The sequence below is a fragment of the Danio rerio genome, chromosome 5, assembly GCF_052040795.2.
Source record: "Danio rerio strain M-AB ecotype USA chromosome 5, GRCz13ab, whole genome shotgun sequence".
Lineage (NCBI taxonomy): Eukaryota > Metazoa > Chordata > Actinopteri > Cypriniformes > Danionidae > Danio > Danio rerio.
Window position 1 is genome coordinate 72,704,199 of NC_141025.1, and position 20,802 is coordinate 72,725,000.

Sequence of the window (20,802 nt, forward strand, 5' to 3'; positions counted from 1 at the left end):
GTCTCCTGTATTTTCAGTCTTTCTCTGAAGGGTGTCAAATAAATATTAAAGAGCCGAGCCTCCCTATATACGCAACCCATACTGCCGAACCACCAGGGGCCGCCCTTTGCTCTTAAATTTGAGTCTGTTCTGTGCTTTTGCTTTGTTTAGGCATGAAAACACTTTAAAATAAATATAAAAACAGCATAATTCCCTTCCTTTTTGTTTTAAGTGCAGTCTCTCCTTCATGTGCAATCCTCAAAACAGTCAAATAGCAGTGCGTGACTGTCAGCTGACGCGCTCTATAGTGATAAATAGACGCTGTTTCCCAGAAGGATTCTGTACACACAATTTGTAGAGGAGGGAAAGTCTGGGTTTTGGGTGCGTGTTAAACCGACATATACACATAATAATAATATCTAATGATGTCTATCTTTGAGGGTTTTTTAGGGTGCTTTCACACCTGTGAATCGATTCAGTTGTTCCGAAACAGAGATTACGAATGTTACATTGTTGCTCTTTGCTCTTGGAGCGGTTCGCTTTCACATTGCAAAGTTTCTAAACGGACCAAAATAGCTAAAACAAGTCACGTGCGAGTAAACTCTCCTCACATTGGTCAAAGTGTCAGGGTTTATTTTGCAGTGTCCCGCTAAGCTATCAGGAGAGGTGGTGGTTTGATGGTGATTGACAGGGTGCGCGCGCGCGATGTGTCTGAGGAGAGATGCGGTGGGGAGGGGTGAGAAGGGTGCGCGACGATGCCTATTTAAGGACTGGGAAAGAGACGTGAGATTACCGGGAGATCATCACTCGTTTGCGGGCATCCGGAGACTCGCGAAACTTCCCGCCATACTCATAATTCTCTCTTCATATGGCCGTAAGCCTATTACATATCCATAAACACTGTGATATAACCGCGCTCGGATCGGATCGCTTTCTCACTGCAATCGAACCGCTCCAGGGTTCGTTTCAATCGAGCCGAGACCACCTCATTCAAGCGATCTCGGAGCGATTACTTTGGCGCGGAATAGAGCGCGATTGCCCTGTTCACATATGCCAATCGAACCGCGTTAACTGGGCAATCGAGACACGTTCCGAAACAAAAGTGTAGGTGTGAAAGCACCCTTAACTAATTTCGTCCTTAATGAGCATAAACAGTTAGGAAAGCAATCGAATGCTTTCATTATAATGTTAGATGTGTGCATTTTAAAAGTGACACCTGTTATTTAATGTAATCAAATGAAAAAAATGAGATTAATTTGCTGCTCTTTAATCAGAATGTGTAAGTTTACAGTGAAGAAACGGCTAATGAGATTTGATAACTTGATTCTATTTCTTTATAATAGCTATCAATTTTAATAAGCTGAGCTGTTTGCTAATTTATTTGCTGCTAATGTATACTATTTATTTTTTCTTTTGTAAATAATAATAATAATCATAAAATATATTACTGACCATTTAACGGTTTATTTACAATGAAACTGCTCCGGATGAACATATTTAGAAACTTAGGGATTTTTTTAAAGATTTTTTATCCCTTATTATGGTGGGCATATCCCTTATTTTCACATCTCAATGTTGACAGGTATGCTGTTGAGCGTTAACAGATCCTTTGTATAACCAGCACTTGTCTTGTGCATTGCCTGTTCTTGTTGAATTGCTGAATGCCTCCGCAATTATAAGTTGCTTTGGACAAAAGCCTCTTCTAAATGACCAAATATAAATGTAAAAAGTGAAAATGGAGACTTTTAATTTCAGACTTCTGTTTTAAAGTCTACAGTCATAAACCTGAGAGCCCCTAGAGGCAAACGCTTCATAGCTTTTGGTGGCTAGCACTGTTGCATTAGCATTTACTGGCCGTAAAATTGACGTATGATGTTAATGTAACATCCTTTGAGACCTCCAGGGCTTGAAAGGAGGAAATGTCAATCTGTCTCTCTATTGATCTGCTCCGTGGATGCCTTAACAACACTTTATAATGGGCTTTCTTAGTGTTAGTTGCTAAGGGCAGACTATAAATAGGGCACAGGCTTATACAGTAGCCAAGGATGAATGGGAATCTTAATTACTGTCTTTCTTACCATCGTCATGTACAGCAATTATAGAAAAGTTTTCATTTGACAACATATTCAGGTTATTCAAGGTCATGCAGTGTGTTGTCATTCAAATTATAACATCAAAGTGAACAAGCCTCCCACTCATTTTAGCGCTGACTGGAGGTTTAAAACATTTTAGCCAACTACATTTGCATATCCTGATATGACATCTTATTCTGTCAAACCTTCAAGCACTTTCGGTCCTAAAGGCAGAGCTCAGCCAAAAAAAAAAAAAAAAAAGAGTAAAAGGAAATTCTGTCTTTTTGTACTTGTTTTAAACATGAGTTTTCTTTTACTGTTGAACATAAAAGAAGATATTTTGAAGAATGTTGCAAACTTAGGCCCCGTTTACACTAATGCGTTTTAATTTAAAAACGCATAAGTTTTGCTACGGTTACGCCATCCATCCACACTACATCGGAGTTCTCGAGCGCCGAAAACGGAGCGTTTCGAAAACGCTGGAGAGGCCGTTTTCTTTCTGAAACACTGCTGCTCTGTCTCAGTGTGGATGATGGAAAACAGAGACATCTGAAAACGGAGGCGGGGCTGCAGACATTCGCCTCTCTTATTGGAACTTTTACTCAATATTAAGTAGCCTAACACACACAGTTCAGTCCTGCATCCTCTCCTTGTAATTTCAGACTTCGCAAGTTTGATCAAGGCTGCAGTCTCTTCTTCTGAGTTTGATATGGAAAACAGACTATACCGAGGACACTTCAAAGGGAACAGTGTACTTTATAACTTCATTCACATCACCCTGGCTACGTTGTTTCACTTTCTCAACAATAAAATGTAAACATGATTTAAGGAACTGCCTATTTTCATTTTAATGCAGAAATGTTGAGGCGCCGTGCTGCATGTATGAGCGTCGTCTTCACAGTGTGGATATTTATAACAAAACGGAGCCGATAACAACTGTCTCCTTTCAATTTCAGTGAAAATACGAAACATACCCTTTCTTTTGCTGAATATCAGTTTTAATAATCGATAATGGCCATTATAAAAGTATAACACAATAAGTTTACACAATATAGGAAATAAAGGCAAGCGATCAGTCAATATACAGAATAGGCTACGTGGTTACATTAATCATTAACTTATCTTTGCGCTTAGCCAAAACACGTTACCTGAGAACAAGTAATAGATTCCAATGACCAAAGTCAGGGAATATGTTGTTTGATAAAGACAACAAGATGAATAAAATATCCTGTTTAATAAATATAGTGAGATTAGATCCAGCGGAAGGTGCTTGATGAAAAGTCAGACTAGCAGAGCTCTCATCTGGGTAGATGGGCTGCAGCGCTTGACCGAGAATGTGTGTGTGTGGTCACGTGATGTGCGTTTTCAGCGTTCTGGTGTGGACGGAGAGCAGTTCATAAACGCTGGGTAAAACGCCATAGATATATACACTAGATATCGCATAGGGACCCTAAGCATGCGTCAATAGCGCCACCACATTGGTACAGTGCTCCCAGGACAAATGTCATTCAACCGCACTAGTCAAGACTGTTATTACGTGAAGATGCTGGACTTTAGCGCTGTCTACGGGTGTAGAAACGAGCAAACAAAGAAATCAAAGCACAAAGGCAGAACATTTCATAGGTAATATTAAGTTTTTTTTCTGTTTTTGTATGTTCTGAACTTTTGTGCTAATCAGATAACGTTATTGATGATAACAGTCACTTACTGAATTCACCATACGGCAAAGCAGCTCCAACTCGAACTAAACACTCGGCTTATGCTAGTTTTGTTGAATAAAATCAGCAAACAATGCAAAAGAAATTTGACAACGAGATGCTGCGCTGCCAGAAACTGGTATTATTGTCGGCTAACGTTAGTGAGTCGTTCGGGGTATTCATTCACAAACGAATCGCTCTCTCCTTCAGTATGAGAAGTGAAAGCAGGAGAGGAGGGGTGTTTCAAGACACGGATTAGATCAAATTTAACAGGGAGGGTGGATAGTACATTTCTATACACACAAACACAAGCTTTTTGTCAGGAATGCCCGTGCGGTCACTGATCCATCAATGTAGAAAAGTGATGTAAAATTATAATTTTCGTAATTAGAAAAAAACAATTACATACTAACATCCAGGAAAACTCCCGATCATAGATATATGTGTATATCTCTGGCTTTGGATGGCCACAGTCCTCCACTGTACATTGGTCCCGCATTCATTTCAAAGGAGCGCTACCCTGTAGCAAGATGGCGGCGCTATTGACGCATTCCGTCCAATAGACAACAATAGGCCAGGCGACATCTAGTGTATATATCTATGGTAAAACGCGAGTGTGGACGCGGATCGTTTTCATTCTAAAACGCCGTTTTAAAACTAAAACGCACTAGTGTAAACGGAGCCTTATTTGCCATTGACTTCAGTGCTCAACATATACGACTACTCCCCTCACAAATCTCTCATTTAAATGAATATTTTCTATTGGAAGCTTTACAATATTATATTTGTCCATATACATTAGATTAGTCAGTACTGGGGGCGCAGTGGGTGGCACAATCTCCTCACAGCAAGAAGGTCGCTGGTAACTCGGCTGTGTTAGGTGGCATTTCAGTGTGGAGTTTGCGTGTCCCTCCAGGTGCTCCGGTTTCCCTCACAAGGTGAATTGGGTAAGCTAAAATTGTCCTTAGTGTGTGTGTGGATGTTTCCCAGTGATGGGTTGCAGCTGGAAGGGCATTCGCTGAGTAAAACATATGCTGGATAAGTTGGCGGTTCATTCCACTGTGGCGACCCCGGATTAATAAAGGGACTAAGCTTAAAAGAAAATGAATGAATAGTCAGTACTGAAGCGAAGAGTTTCAGAGTGCACTGAGATCCAGCGGCAGGTCCTGAGATGGTCTGGCGAAGTAAAGCCTCTCTCGGCGGGGAGCTGTTTGCGAAGCTGCCACTGACTGCCAAGAGTCTGAAGCAAGATTTCAAAGACGCTTTATTTTGATACATAAACTGCTGATTTGACTTTTAAATAACTACATTCCCAATTGAAAAACTCTTAGAACTTGATTTTGTAGCATAACAAATAAGTATTTTTCTAATTTGCGCATTGCAGGGGGGCGCTCCGCCTGTGTTCTGTGTGAGTTCTAATGCCCCAGTATAGTGAAGGGGACCAGGCCCGGATTGGCTAATCGGGAGGACCGGGAGAATTCCCGGTGGGCCGGTCCGTTTTTTTGGCCATGAGGGCCGGTGTCCCTAGCTCCAGAATCTGTTGCTCTCAGCAGTCTCACTTTTTAAATTTATTTATTTATTTACTTGACCACAGCCTTTTTATTCATTATTTTACCGCAGCTCTGCTCTTTTTATCTTTTTTCTCGCAAGGTGCAGCCTGCAGGTTAATGATGATATTACATCGATGAGTCATTACACTATGAACAGCAGTTGTGGTATAGTGTATAGCACGTTAATTTATGACACGGCAGACCTGGGATCCTCGTCTGTGTAATTTTTTTTTTCATTTTTATTGTTAAGACATATAAGACTGTTAGGGTTGTTGATCATTTGAAGTTCTAAAGAAGCTGTTTTCTCAAAAAAAGACGTGATAGTGTCATTAGAAACTGATTTGGAAATGACCTTATTTTAATATAGTCAGTCTTGAACTGAGGTGGGCCGGTCTGAGGCTTGAAACTCCAGCGCTGAAAAGGAGTCCCACTCCGGCCCTGAAGGGGACACTATGCAGCAAGCGCCGTCTTTCGGATAGGAAGTTAAACCGAGGTCCTGACTCTCCGGTCATTAAAAAACCCATGGCACAACTCGTAACGAGTAGGGGTGTAACCCTGGTGTCCTGGCCAAAGTCCCTGCATCGGCCCTTACAGATCATCATCTTCCAATCGTCCCCGTCCATCGAATTGTACTATATAGTTTTAATAATGCTTCTATTTCTGTACACTCCAAAAATATATTTTTATATTTAAAATGAGCTGACGCATTACAATTCTTAAGATTTTTTTTGGGGACATTTGTTGATCAATCCACTTGACTGTCTGAAGATAATTTAATCAGTTTGTGTTAGGACGACATAAATGAATTGAGTGGAATCCTGCATTATTTTTTAGTGTGTAACAATTGAACAACTTAATTTGAAACGCAACAGTTTTTCCAAGCTGATGAGCAGTAAAAGCACTGAATGCCGATTAGTTGCCGCTGTGAAGAAATCAATGAAAAGACCCGCAGAGCTTCATTGTCTGTTGGTGAAGGCTTTAATGGTTATCATTACTCCTATTTTATGGCTGTTGGTGTAAATAGGCCTTGATAGAATGTACTGTAAATACATCCTTTATTTAATGTGCTAATGAAAACATTCTGGCTGCTTAACCTCAATCTTTTATATCATTTAACAAAACCATTTTGATGACAGTTGGATTTTCTGATAAAAATTCTAATTTAAAATACAATAACCCGAGCAAGCAAGCAAATAAAAGATTAAATAAATGATTTGATAATTAATAAAATTATTCATTCATTTTCTTGTCGGCTTAGTCCCTTTATTAATCCGGGGTTGCCACAGCCAAATGAACCGCCAACTTATCCAGCAAGTTTTTATGCAGCGGATGCCCTTCCAGCCGCAACCCATTTCTGGAAAACGTTCACACACACACTCATACACAACGGACAATTTAGCTTACCCAATTCACCTGTACCGCATGTCTATGGACTGTGGGGGAAACCGGAGCACCCAGAGGAAACCCACGCAAACACAGGGAGAACATGCAAACTCCACACAGAAACGCCAACTGAGCCAAGGCACGAACCAGTGACCCAGCAACCTTCTTACTAAGAGGCAACAGCACTACCTACTGCGCCACTGCTTCACCCAAATAATAAAATTAAATAAACTTTTTTATTTTATTTTATTTTATTTTGCATAGTTTGGCCAGAATATTGAGAATATACAGTTGAAGTCGGAATTATTAGCCCTCCTGAATCTTGTTTATTTTTTCCCCCCAATTTCTGTTTATTGGAAAGCTTTTTTTACATCTTTTTAAACATAATAGTTTTAACAGCTCACCTCTTAAAACTGATTTATTTTATCTTTGTCATGATGACAGTAAATAATATTTGAGTAGATATTTTTCAAGACACCTCTATACAGCTTAAAGTAACATTTAAAGGCTTAACTAGATTAATTAGGTTAACTAGGCAGGTTAGGGTAATTAGGCAAGTTATTGTATAATGATGGTTTGTTCTGTAGACTATCGGAAAAAAATATATAGCTTAAAGAGGCTAATAGTTTTGACCTTGATGAAAAATGAAAAAACGCTTTAATTCTAGCCAAAGTAAAACAAATAAGACTTTCTCCAAAAGAAAGAATATTCTCAGACATACTTTGAAAATTTCCTTGCTCTGTTAAACATCATTTGGGAAATATTTGAAAAAGAAAGAAAATCAAAGGGGGGCTTATCATTCTGACTTAAACTGTATATTAAATGTATGATACTTCAAATGTGTGATTATGATACCAAGCAAGCAAATTAATTAATAAATAAATGATTAAATAAATAATACAATTTATTGTATTAAACTTTTTATTTTATTTTATTTTGCCCAGTTTGGACAGAATTTTTAGAGTATAAATTAAATGTGTTATACCTCAACTGTGTGATTTATGATACCTGCACTTCCCATTTACATAGTTTGACTTGCAATACACCTGTTCTTCTCGAATTAGCCTTAAGTGTATATTGAAAGGATGAAATATCAGCATATTTTATAGTAACTAATGTAAAATGTATCCTGACACAATTAGCCAACTTGCTTTCACAACTCCAAACAACCCAAATACTTATAAAAGATCTGAATGATCCACAGTGACTTGATTTCAAAGCTGCTTTTAGACCACCATCATGACATGTTTTGGTTGTACCCGAAGGACATTTCTCTGACCTGTCAGCTCTTTCTATTTCTTGCTTCAGCACTTAGAGAGTAGACAGCAAAGTGTGATCATGGTCAGCTCTTTTTTATATTTTAAAGGGCACCTATGATGAAAAAAAAAACTTTTGTAAACTGTGTGTAGTATAGTGCGTTCACTGTCATATTTGAGTAAAATTAAGTCCCAACGAGTCTCTTTTTTTAATTATTACTGGCATTAAAATAGGACCCAATCCCAGTAAATTGGAGGCCCACCACAAAGTGACAGAGTAGTGCAGTTTTCCCTACCCACTGAATTGATTGACAGGCACCATGTTTCTATAATAACATGTACAGTATACATGACGACACAACATTTTATTTTTTTCAAATAAACCTGGATTAATATATTTGTTACAACTCTCTGTGGTTTTTATAAGTTTGAAACATTTTAAAACAGAGCTTGTTTGTATTAACAGTAAATTGGCTATGTAATTCTTAACCGCTATAATCACCACGGCCGCATGGTCCCAGTAAACGCTAACATATATGAATTTGTGTGAGACTCATCATTTCAGAAAGGCTTGAATAAACGCCACCACAAATACATTAAATAAACTTACTTAGTGTTTTTGACTAACGAGCTGGATTTCAGCTTCATATGAGTTTCTATCTCTATCAATAACTGCTGTTTATCTGACATAACGCATGATGAGAACGCATGATGGAATGGTAGCCGGGGAGAAGCAACTCATTTACATTTAAAGCCACAGGCTACAAAAACAGCTAAATATTCCTCAGACACTAAAACGGGCAGATTCTGGAGGCTATGATAAGTGATCCGATGGGTATTTTGAGCCGAAATTTTACAGACACTTTCTGTAGACACCAAAGGCTTATCTTGCATCTTGTAAAAGGGGTAAAATAGGTGCCCTTTAAAGATCACTCAGCAGTTTAGAGCTGGTAGTTTGCCCTTCATGCCTTTCGATAACACAGATGACTTGTTTTTGTGTGAAATGTTTCATACATTTATTCCAAGCTGTCAAACGAGAGACCCATGCAGGCAAAAACTATTGTGTTTATTCAAAAACAATATGCGAGCAGTCTGATTCATTTTAGTTTGACAATCTGATATATATCGCATTTTGTTCATACTGAGCTGGCACACAGAGTCAACCATTTCTTACAAATGAGTGTGTTGTGAGCCAAAACAAATGAAGGGATTGACACTGGTTCACATAATGGCAATGTAAATGAATCATCTGTGATTCGTGCTTTAATACAGTTGTCCAAATTATTAGCCCTTCTGTTAATTTTTGTAAATACTTCCCTTAAGATGTTTTTTCCTTATGAGGAATTTTATACACTATTTGTCTTCTGGAGAAAGTCTTGAAAACTAGATTAAAAGAAGTTTTAAATTTTTAAAGCCATTTTAAGGTCAATATTATTAGCCCCCTCAAGGAATATTTTCTTTTTGTTATACAGTGATTTGCCTAATTACCCTAACTTGCCTAATTCATGTAGTTAAGCCTTTTAAGGGGTGGTCCACAGTGTAATTTTAAGGCTTGGTTGTGTTTATAAGATGCAAAGCAATGTGTGATCATGCTTTATTTGTAAAAACCACAGTATTTTATCATATATCTTGATTATATACAGCTACTTAGCTAACATGAAAACGAAATATGTCATATTTTCGAGTTCCTCTGAAAGGCCCGCCCTCAAGAGGCTCTGATTGGACAGCTAACATAATGTGCTATGATTCGCAGATCAGCTCCACACCACCAGGAAAAGCCTCACGCCTCTATAAGCATGTGCTATTGTTCTGTGTAAAAACTGTGGCTGTGTCTGAAACTGCCTACTGCTCAGTAGTTACTGCATTTGAATTTAAACGTACTTCTTGGCCGTTAGAAAAGTATGTTCTATACAGTATGAATGTGAAAGTATAAATGGAATTTGGACGTACTACACCCGCCATTTTGTCATGGTCATGTGACCTACCTCCCATTCTTGAATTCTCTCATGGGGCATCATTGGATAGCACAGCATGCATAGGATGCGCACTTTAGAATCAATTACTACCAAAAGTAGTAAGTCATCAGGGTACTTCTCGCATGCTGATTTTCCAATTCTATGAATTCGGACATACTACTTGGCTCGCATACTAATTTTAGCGTACTGTATAGTATGGAAGTATGCGGTTTCGAATGCAGCGTGTCAGTCAGAGTAGCTGTTAGCCGTATCAGTTGAAGCCTGAATCAGACAGAAAATGAAAAGGACACAGCTGAACCTCATGCCTGCTCTCTAAAACAAGTATCTTTCACATATATTTGAGTTATAAACATAGTTAAGTAATTTGAAACATTCACAAATCTTTTGCGCGTTATTTATCTGAGATGTAGAACGCAGGGAAAGTGACCGCATAGAGAGACATTGCAGTGCTGGTGAATATTGTGGCTGTTTACATTGGTTTAAATACGTCATTAAAAACCATAGCGAATGATGTTAAGTCTGACACTTTAATTTCAGAACAGACCTCCCAAACCTTAAATCTCATACACGAGGACTAAAACAGCTTTTAATATTGTCATATAGCACAGGTATTTAAGCATGTTATCAAGAGCAAGAGAACGCAATGTCCGCCACGTAACCAATATAAACTAATATAAAACTAGTGCATAGCTACATCAGGTGCATAAATCACAACATGGACATTACATTAAGATACCTAAAGGTTTAAAAAAGCCTATATATCAAAAGAAGATAGACAAATGAGAACCTTTCTGTCATAAACTATAGTAAAACAGCTTGTCAAAAGTCAGCGCCAGCTGTTTTTTTCCTGGTCATTGCTCCTTTGCCATGTGCTGTGTAAATGCAGATGATCGGATACGAGTCACTTTTAAAAGATGATGCAAGCAGGTCATCAAAAAAATCGGAGACAGGCACAAAATCGGAATTGACCATCAAGATCTGCAGTTTAAATGCAGCCTGATAGATCAATTTTAACAAATAAAAATACGTGCAGGTTGTGGCTCACAATCCACAGCTTTGTCGATTTTTAGGAGTTTTTAGCAGAATCCAGCACTGAACCGGGAGTGATTCTGGAAACTGTCCTTTGTCAAATGCTAGCTAGATTTTTTTTTCACAATCCGCTGGAACATAATTAAAATAAAACTGTAAGCACTTCTTTATTTGTGTCATGTCCTTCGGAAGCTCAAATACAGAACAAGCTGTGTGGAAATAGCAGCGTTTGGACAGCATTTTAGCTTTCTCTGCTACATTCCAGCACTACAGCACCTCTGTAGTGCTGTGCGGGGTGTAAGCACATGGTGAATGAGCATAACCTAAAGCATTTGTGATCTCAATAGCCCGGATGTATTTTTTTCTAGTCCCAAAACGTTGTTCGCTGTATGCTTCGTTAAGCTAACTCTGTAAAAGCCAATGTCTTCCTTTGCATTGAACTTTGAGTGTATTACATTCAGAGATGTTGTTTATGTTCACACAGCTACATTACACATCAACTAAAGTTTAAAATATGATATCGACATTTAAATGTCACTTTAAGCTGAATACTAGTGTTTTGAAAAAATCTAGTCAAATATTATGTAATCATCATGGCAAAGATAAAAGAAATCACTTAGAAATGAGTTAATAAAACTATTATGTTTAGAAATGTGTTAAAAATGTCTTTATGTTTAACAGAACTTGGGGTAAAATATACAGGGGGTGAATAATTACTAATAATAACAGAGGGCTTCAACTGTATATCATCAACTCCTTTGTGAGTTTTACGTAGATCATCTTTATAAATGAGAGCCTTAGAGCATCTCCCAGTGAGAGTGAATGTTTCAGAGGCTGCTGTGAAATGCTGTGGTGCAGTGCAGGGTTTGTTTTTGTACTATATGTAGGTGTAGCTTAGGACAAGCAAAAATCATCCAGTCCGACAGCAGGGATTTAGTGGTCTAAAATCATCTCCTGTTTACAAAATGCATCACAAACTGCTTGAGAAACTGTTCTACTATGATAATGAAAATAAATGATGTTCGATAAGATGTACTTGTGTTTACTGTTTATTCAGTTAAACATGAATTTTGAACTGTTGGCCTATAAAGCTCAAAACAGCGATTTTTGGTCACCTTAATCCCACTAAAGTCATAACTGTACTAAACAGAAATGGAATTAAGATGTTGAATATGCAAATATTAGTGGCATTATTGATGTAAACACCACAATCAGACTATTGAACCTACTGTCATGTTGGACTTTTCACCGTAGTTTTTTTACAAGATCCACACACACACGGCTGTCAGTAAAAGCACAGACTTACACACACACAAACACACACAGACATGACGAAATGCAGAAGTTTTTTTCTTTCCATTTGGCGTGCGTTATTAAATTCCATAACACTCTCACCAGTCCTTACTCCTTTTTTGCGTCTAATACCCCAGTTTGTCAAGGCGACATGAATGAAATGTTCATGAGTTAAAGTGAAACTGCCGATCTGCAGTTAAAGTCAGGTATCCTGCTGATTTGATTCAGAAGGGCACTTTTTTGTCAGGTGGCTCACCGGTCAGGTATACATCCGCAGTAAAAAATCAAGGTGAAAGTCATCTTAGCTTGCGTAGAATAAATCCAGCTCCCAACCCAACTTTGAGAATAGATTAACGGCGATAATATTTTTGTTGCCTGATAAGAGTGTCGCGTTGTCGCAGCGCGTTAACGCCGATAACGGCCCACAACTATGATGGCAGGAATTTGGCCAGGACACCAGGGTTACACCCCTAGTCTTTACAAGAAGCGACAGGGGATTTTTTTAATGACCGCAGAGAGTCATGACCTCAGTATAAGGCCTCATCCGAAAGATGTTTGTTTGTTTATTTAGTTATTTATTTTTGGCCATTTCTGGCTTGCATTGTCGTTCTTGTCTAGTTATTTTTAGCTGTACAAAATAATTACCTTGAAAAATATTTTATCTACATTTTACATTTTAAAAAAGTGGCAAAAGGACTGGGATGCATTATGCTGTGTTCACACCAGACGCGGAACGCGCGGATAAATCGCGCTATTCGCACGTAAATAGCCGCTTGAACATTTGAGGTTACTCGCTTCATTCGCGCGTCAAACCCCGCTTCATTCGCGCGTTAAATCCGCTTCATTCCCGTGTCAAATTCACTTTAGAACAGACGCGGATTCGCGTGATGGACAGGGCTTCTGTCTGCCCCGTGACTCTAGCTTCATAGCTAAATGGCTAACATGGATTTTATGAAGAAAATAACAGTGTTTATGTGCTTTATGAAGGATGATAAACAGCGTCGATATGTTTAGGGCCGTGTCTGAGTGCACTACATCCTTTCAGAGGTGCATCCAGCTCTTTAAGCTCATAAACTCCTCCAGAAACTGAACCTGGCTGATTGAGGTTTTCAGCGGGGCTTCTGATTGAGCCCAGCCCAGTTTGATGAACTGCTGGGGGATTTCCCCTGGGACACCGACAACAGGCGATACGATTACAAGCTCCTGATTAGTTAACGCGGTGCAAATGTCCGCTGAAGTTCAGATTTTCAAACGCTCAATTCGCGCCACGCCATTCGCGCATATCGCGCCATGCGCACCGCATTGACTTAACATGTAAATCATTCGCGCTTGACGCGCGTTCCGCGTCTAGTGTGAACGCAGCATTAGAAAATAATAAATTACATGAAGTCCAACCTGAAATCTCACACAGAATTTTAAGACATTTTAAGAATAGATTTGATCAAGTGGTTTTTACCAGATGTCGTATTGGGCATACAAGAATACCACATGGTTTTTTGCTCCAAGGTAAGAACCCTACTCACTGTTTGTGCTGCAAAATTCCCCGTACTATAAAACCCATTTTACTGGACTGTCCTGCTTTTAAGGTTATTTTCAACAAAGTGTAACCAGAGAAGATTTTAGAATTTTTATCATGCATCAACACTAAAAATCTTATTTAATTTATGTATTCTTTTGTCTGTTATTGTTGAAAAGTTGAAAGGTTCCTGCCATGAAAAAAGCAGTGGTTGCTGACATGGCATTAAAAAAAAAATACATTACATTATTCCTTGAAAAATAAGCTGGATATGACTCTGGTACTGTTTTTTTGGTAGTGTTGTTTTATGCAATTTTACATTTGCAAGCTGTATTGTGATTATGTTTTCATGAAAGCTTACCTTTTAATTTATGAAAAAAACTATTCAAGTGTTGATTAGAAATTAATGCATGAAACTACAACAAAAGTGTTGTTCCTTAATTGAAGCAGACAGTCTGTTCTTTCTTTTAATAGAGTATTGTATTGTATAAGAAGGTAGTTGGTTCAAGACCCGGCTGGGACAGTTGGCATTTCTGTATGGAGTTTGCATGTTCTCCCCGTGTTGACGTGGGTTTCCTCCGGGTGCTCCGGTTTCTCCCACAGCACAAAGACATGCACTATAGGTGAAATTAGATATACAAAATTGACCGTAGTGTATGAGTGTGTGTGTGTGTGCATGTGAGAGTGTATAGGTGTTTCACAGTATTGAGTTGCAGCTGGAAGGGCATCCGCTGTGTAAAACATATGCTGGAATAGGTGGCGGTTCATTCCATGTGGTGACCCCTGATAAATAAGGGACTACGCCGAAGGAAAATGAACGAATAAAAATATTCAGAAAACGTTCAGAAATAACTTTTATTTTAATCCTGGAAGGGAAAGAGTTGGAAACTTTGTGGGCATACATGTTTGTGAATGATGATATTATTATTCAGTTATTGAATAAATTAGTTAAGGCTGTTGTATTTTTATTGATGAGGTCCTTTTTGACCACTTTAACTTTAAAAAATACAATTTTCTACTGACTTCTTGAGATTAATCATTTAAATTCCCTGCTGTGCTTCATAGAACTCTTGCATACCATTAATATACCAGCTATACTGCTTTGTATTCTAGCAATAACTTATTTATGGTAAAGCTAACTTATTTTTTTCACACATTTATTCATTTATAGTTTATGTTGTACTGCAGGGTGTTCAATTCTACTCCTGCAAGGCCAATGTTCAGCAGATTTTATTTTAACACGCTTGCTTGGAAGATTGTAGTGAGTCTCAAGACCTTTAGGTTGGAGCTAAACACAGCAGGACATAGTTTGGACACCCCTACTGTAACCTATATTTTGAAGCAGTGCTTAGTGATGGGTTGAGAGGTAGGAGTGGGATTAGTGGCTGAAAACATCAATTTATTGGAACATTGATATGTTTTTTTGTTTTTTGTCATCCAGCGCCAACAGCGTCATGGCCCTAAGGATATTTGTTGTGCAGAATATTTAAACACACACTGTTTTGCGAAGGACAGAGTCTATATTAAAATATTATTTACTGTTTGTTATTCACTGTGCCATATGTACAGCCAAACCTGAAATTATTCATACCCCTGGCAAAAACTGACTTAAAATTTAAGTTAAACTTTAATTTCACCTGAACGTTTTATTTATTTATTTATTTATTTATTTATTCATTCATTTTGGACCAGATGTGACACAGGCTTTCCCAAAACATAATAAGACAATGTACAAGAGGCATTATTGTGGAGAAAAAAAAAATATTTCTCAGCTCTTTTAATTAACATATGAAAAAAACATGGCATGTCTATAATTATTCATACCTTTCTCAACAATTAATAGAAAAGCCTTTATTTGCTATTACAGCAATCAAACGCTTTCTATAATTGCTGATCAGCTGGTATTTTTGTCCATTCATATTTAGTGATGAGCTTTGACTCTTTCAGGTTTGAGGGTCTCCTTGCCATTACCCTGATCTTTAGCTTCCCCCACAGATTCTCAGTTGGATTTAAGTCAGGACACTGGCTATGCCACTATTTTTCAAAGTAAATAAAAGCTGAGAACTATATTTTTCCCACAGATTCTCAGTTGGGTTTAAGTCAGGTTACTGGCTATGCCACTATTTTTCAAAGTAAATAAAAGCTGAGAACTTTATTTTTTCCACAGATTCTCAGTTGGGTTTAAGTCAGGATACTGGCTATGCCACTATTTGTTAAAAGGTAAATAAAAGCTGAGAAATATATTTTTTCCACAGAATCTCAATTGGGTTTAAGTCAGGACACTGGCTTTGCACTATTGGCTCAAAGGTAAATAAAAGCTGAGAAAAATGTATTTCTTCAACATATTCTCAATTGGGTTTAAGTCAGGACACTGGCAATGCCACTTGGTAAATAAATCTGAGAAATATTTTTTTCCCTGCAGATTCTCAATTGGATTTAAATCAGGACACTGGCTATGTATATTTGTTCAAAGGTAAATAAAAGCTGAGAAATATATTTCTTGTCCACAGAATCTCAATTGGATTTAAGTCAGGACACTGGCTATGCCACTATTTGTTCAAAGGTAAATAAAAAAGCTGAGAAATATATATTTTTCCACAATAATGACTCTTGTACATCATCTTATTATCTTTCAAAATTATATTTCAAACCCCCATCCCCCCCCTGGTTGTTGAATCAAAGTTTAACTTTAACTTTAAACCTTAAGTAAGAGTTTACCAGGGATAGGAATAATTTTGGGATGACTGTATATATATATATATATATATTTGAATGTTGGTGAGTTAGTTAAAATGGGAAAAATATTTTAAAAGGAAAAAAAAAGGATTTTGTAAATGATTTTGAATAGAAAAAGCAGAGGTTTTATTTCCAGACTACAGTAAATGTAGATAAGATTCATAACATTGATCAAACCATAGATCAGATTCATAGTCCATCAAAGACTGCACCGCCATGTACCTCTTTGTAGGATCAACAGTTTATTTGGTAATGTAATGCAGTGATTCATTGTGTTAGATTAAATGAACAGAATAAATTCTTCTGCTTGCTTGATTTTAAATAAGGAGGTCCTTCATCATTTTGGGAATGCATACTGTAAAAGCAGGCCCATCAATGTCGGTGACATAATGTTAATTACATTAAGCTGATAATTATTGTATTATGTTGATTTTATGCATAGAAAAATTCATTTGTTTTGTTCATTTGTTGTCCAAATGTCCCCAGAAGTGTAGCAATATCAGTGTTTATAAAACACAGAGAACAAAGAATGCTGAAAAGTTAAAAATGAAGATTGTTTTCTGTGGGGGTTTTGTATTTTGGGTAGGATTTAGAGGTAGGGGAATAAGAATATACAGTTTGTAGAATATAAAAAATGTTTGTGTGTGGTTAAATAAGTGTGTGTGGTTAGAACTCCAGCATTAAAAGGATAGTTTACCCAAAATAAAAGTTACCTCATCATTTATTTTCCCTTGGTTTTAAACCTATTATGAGTTTCTTCTGTTGAGCACAAATGAAGATGTTTTGATGAATGCTGGTAGCTGGTACCGGGCGAGGCAGTGGCGCAGTAGGTAGTGCTGTCGCCTCACAGCAAGAAGGTCGCTGGTTCAAACCTCGGCTCAGTTGGCATTTCTGTGTGGAGTTTGCATGTTCTCCCTGCCTTCGCGTGGGTTTCCTCCAGTTGCTCCGGTTTCCCCCACAGTCTAAAGACATGCGGTACAGGTGAATTGGGTAGGCTAAATTATCCGTAGTAAATGAGTGTGTGTGTGTGAATGTGTGTGGATGTTTCCCAGAGATGGGTTGCGGCTGGAAGGGCTTCCGCTGCGTAAAAACTTGCTGGATAAGTTGGCGGTTCATTCCGCTGTGGCGACCCCGGATTAATAAAGGGACTAAGCTGACAAGAAAAGGATTGAATGAATGAATGGTGGCTAGTACCCATTGACCCAAGTTCCATGGGTGCCAGCTACCAGCATTCTTCAGCAATCTTCTTTAGTGTTCAACATAAGAAATAAACAGGCTTTAAATGATGGCATAATTGTCATCTTGAGCGAAACATCCCTTTAAATGAATCAGCTTGATCATAAAAATGTTATTTCTGTATCTAATTTTACCTCTATCAAAGTGTACTATTTGGATAATGGTTGTGTGAGGCTTTATAAAGATGTCCCAGATGTTACTGGGATTTACTGTAGATGATATTGTGGTAACTTTGAACACAAGTGTTGTATTGCACTAGACTCTGCCAGACTCACGGCAATCAGTATAACGGGAGTGTGTTTGTTGGGATGGTGGTGCAGTTCCTTTGTTTTGGGAAGATTGCTAAAATCAATCCTACACTTTTGTTCTCATCACAAACCGCACTGTGGCTCCTCAATTTGATCGGCCGGCTGGCTGCTATCTGATTTTCTGGAGATGTAAGTGGGATCAGTTCCCTTTAGAATAAAGTGCTCCTTTTGAGTTTTGACAGATTCTTGGACGAGGCGGTGGCACAAGAAGTTTTAGCCAATTATTTGCTCTCAGGAATCCATACAGCTGAGACCGCTGCTTTAACCGTCCTTGTTAATTTGCTGCCGTGATGAATGTAAACCCGTAACTTCAGAACAGATGCTTCACTCCATTTTCAAGCCATTATCAGATAGTTTAGAGCGTAATTCTCATCAATTACTCACAATCGTGTTCTACTAATCCTCAATTACTTTATATCTTCTGTGGAAAACAGAACATTACTGAAAAATGAAGGCTGGGGTGTACATTGACAGAGGCCATCATAAAATGCTTAGGTGAAAGAACATGGTGTGTTTATTCATTCATTTTCCCTCGGCTTAGTCCCTGATTTTCAGTCGTCGCCACAGCTGAATGAACAGCCAACTATTCCAGCATATGTTTTATACAGCGGATACCCTTCCTGCTGAAAACCAGTACTGGGAAACATCCATACACTCTCACATTCACCCACTCACTTATACACTGCGGCCAGTTTTGTTTACCCACTTCCCATACAGTGCATATCTTTGGACTGTTGGGGAAACCGGAGACCCTGGAGGAAATCCATGGGAACACAGGGCAAACATGCAAACTCCACACAGAAATGCCCACTGACCCTGCCAAGGCTCGATCCAGCAACCTTCTTGCTGTGAGGTGACAGCACTACCCACTGTGCCACCATGCTGCCCCGAATTATTTATATTATTTATTAAAATGATCATTAATTGTGTTTTGTTAACTTCTAACCCTACCCCAATCCTATGCACAACCGTCACAGTAATTAAAAAACTGATCTGGAGTGTTTTCTATTCGTATAGCTGATTAAGCATATGGATGGATGATTACAGCCTTCTGAGCCTACTAGTAGCCTACTTTTGGCCCATATATATCAGCTGATAACACGCATTCAATTAAGTGATAACATTTGAATCAGGTGCTTTAAGTTTGAATATTATATTAAAATAATAAATCTGAACAGACCAGGCTCATTGGAAAAACTGTAACGACGGGGGAAGTGACAGAGACAACTGGAGGTAAGATCCACAATGCAGGTTTATTCAGCGTCAGGCAAGCAATGATCAAACAGGTGCAAACGAGTATATTCAGGCAGTCCAGAATCGTAGTCAGTTTAACAGGCAATAAGTCGTAAGGCAGGCAGCTAAACAGGATAACAAGGAAGAACAAGGCTAGGGTCTAAACACGGAGATAAACAAGACGGGGAGAAACGCGTTGTAATGTCACTAGTTGTAAACAAGACTCTGCAAACAGGGTGGGTTGATGAGTGGCTTAAGAAGGGTGGTTAATCAGTTTCTGACAAGACTCAGCTGGTGAGTGTAATTAAGCTAGATGAATGAGAAGGCGTGAGTGTGACCGGAGAGCATGTATGCAAATGTAGTCCAGGGGAAGGCGGGAGTGTAGTCCATAGTGTTCGTGTGAGAACCAGCGATCTCTGGAGAGCGATCGCTGGTTGTGTGACAAAAACATGCTTTAGCTTACATTTTTTGCGAAACCTAAAATAACTTGCTCCAGGTTTGTTTTGTTGCACGTTTCAGTCAACAAATTCACTAGAGGGCGCCTCCTACATTTTAATAAATCTGAAATATGTTCATCCACTAGAACAGTTGTTCTCAAAGTGGGGGACGGGACCCCTTGAGGGGTCGCGGAACAATGAAGGGGGGTCGCCTGGTGATTTCCAAAAATCTACTTATTATTTTTAGGCCATAAGAATTACCATATTTTATCCATAAAAAACTGAAGAGTAGTTTATAGTTACTATAGTAGCTTATTTACTTGTTCTATTGGATTGTGACCCCTGGGGTAAATACATTATATTAAAGACAGCAATAGCGTCAGATGCAGCAGATTGATTTTATAACACCAGGTTAAACTTTCTGGCCCATTTACAGCACTGACATACAAAAAAAAAAAATTAAACGAAGAATAGACTTGGGTCTATTGGTGTGTGTGTGTGTGTGCCATTGCATGCAAGGTTCCTGTATTTATAATCACCTCAGAGGATATCGGGGGTCGCGAGTCACTGGCATTGTTATTTTAGGGGTCGCGTGCTGAAAAGTTTGGGAACCCCTGCACTAGAAAGCCGGGGGTTGTTAAACAGTTTACTCAGCAAATCAATGACCTAAACCCAGACAATAGTGTTTTTCCAAAGCAAGCATGGGCGGCTCAGTGGTTAGCACTGTCGCCTCACAGAAGGTCACTGGTTCAAGTGTGGAGTTTGCATGTTCTCCCTGTGTTTGCGTGGGTTTCCTCTGGGTGCTTTAGTTTCCCTCATAAGACATGCACTATAAGTGAATTGAATGAATTAAATTGGTCGTATGTGTGGTGTGTGTGTGTGTGTGTGTGTGTGTGTGTGTGTGTGTGTGTGTCTGTGTGTGTGTGAATGTGAGAGTGTATGGGTGTTTCCCAGTACTGGGTTGCAGCTAGAAAGGCTTCCTCTGCGTAAAACATGCTGGAATAAATGTCGGTTCATTCCGCTGTGGAATCAGTGCATTGACGATCTGTCCAGTGTATTATTGAGCCTTTTCTAATTATTTATTTTTAGGTAGGCCCACTT

General features: G+C 38.6%; 1 protein-coding gene and 2 long non-coding RNA genes across 52 annotated transcripts in view; 2 read left to right on the top strand and 1 right to left on the bottom strand.

Moving 5' to 3' along the window:
- kcnt1b (potassium sodium-activated channel subfamily T member 1b) overlaps window positions 1–20,802 on the top strand; it is a 163,973-nt gene that overhangs the window by 35,147 nt on the left and 108,024 nt on the right. The gene's annotated exons all lie outside the window — the stretch shown is intronic.
- Window positions 3,028–6,912, bottom strand: LOC147844490 (uncharacterized). Its single transcript, XR_015492194.1, has 2 exons — window positions 6,703–6,912; window positions 3,028–4,678 (listed from the first exon to the last, which is right to left on the bottom strand). It is a non-coding gene; the product is annotated as an uncharacterized LOC147844490 (long non-coding RNA).
- Window positions 13,646–17,116, top strand: LOC147844491 (uncharacterized). Its single transcript, XR_015492133.1, has 3 exons — window positions 13,646–14,246; window positions 14,455–15,797; window positions 15,972–17,116. It is a non-coding gene; the product is annotated as an uncharacterized LOC147844491 (long non-coding RNA).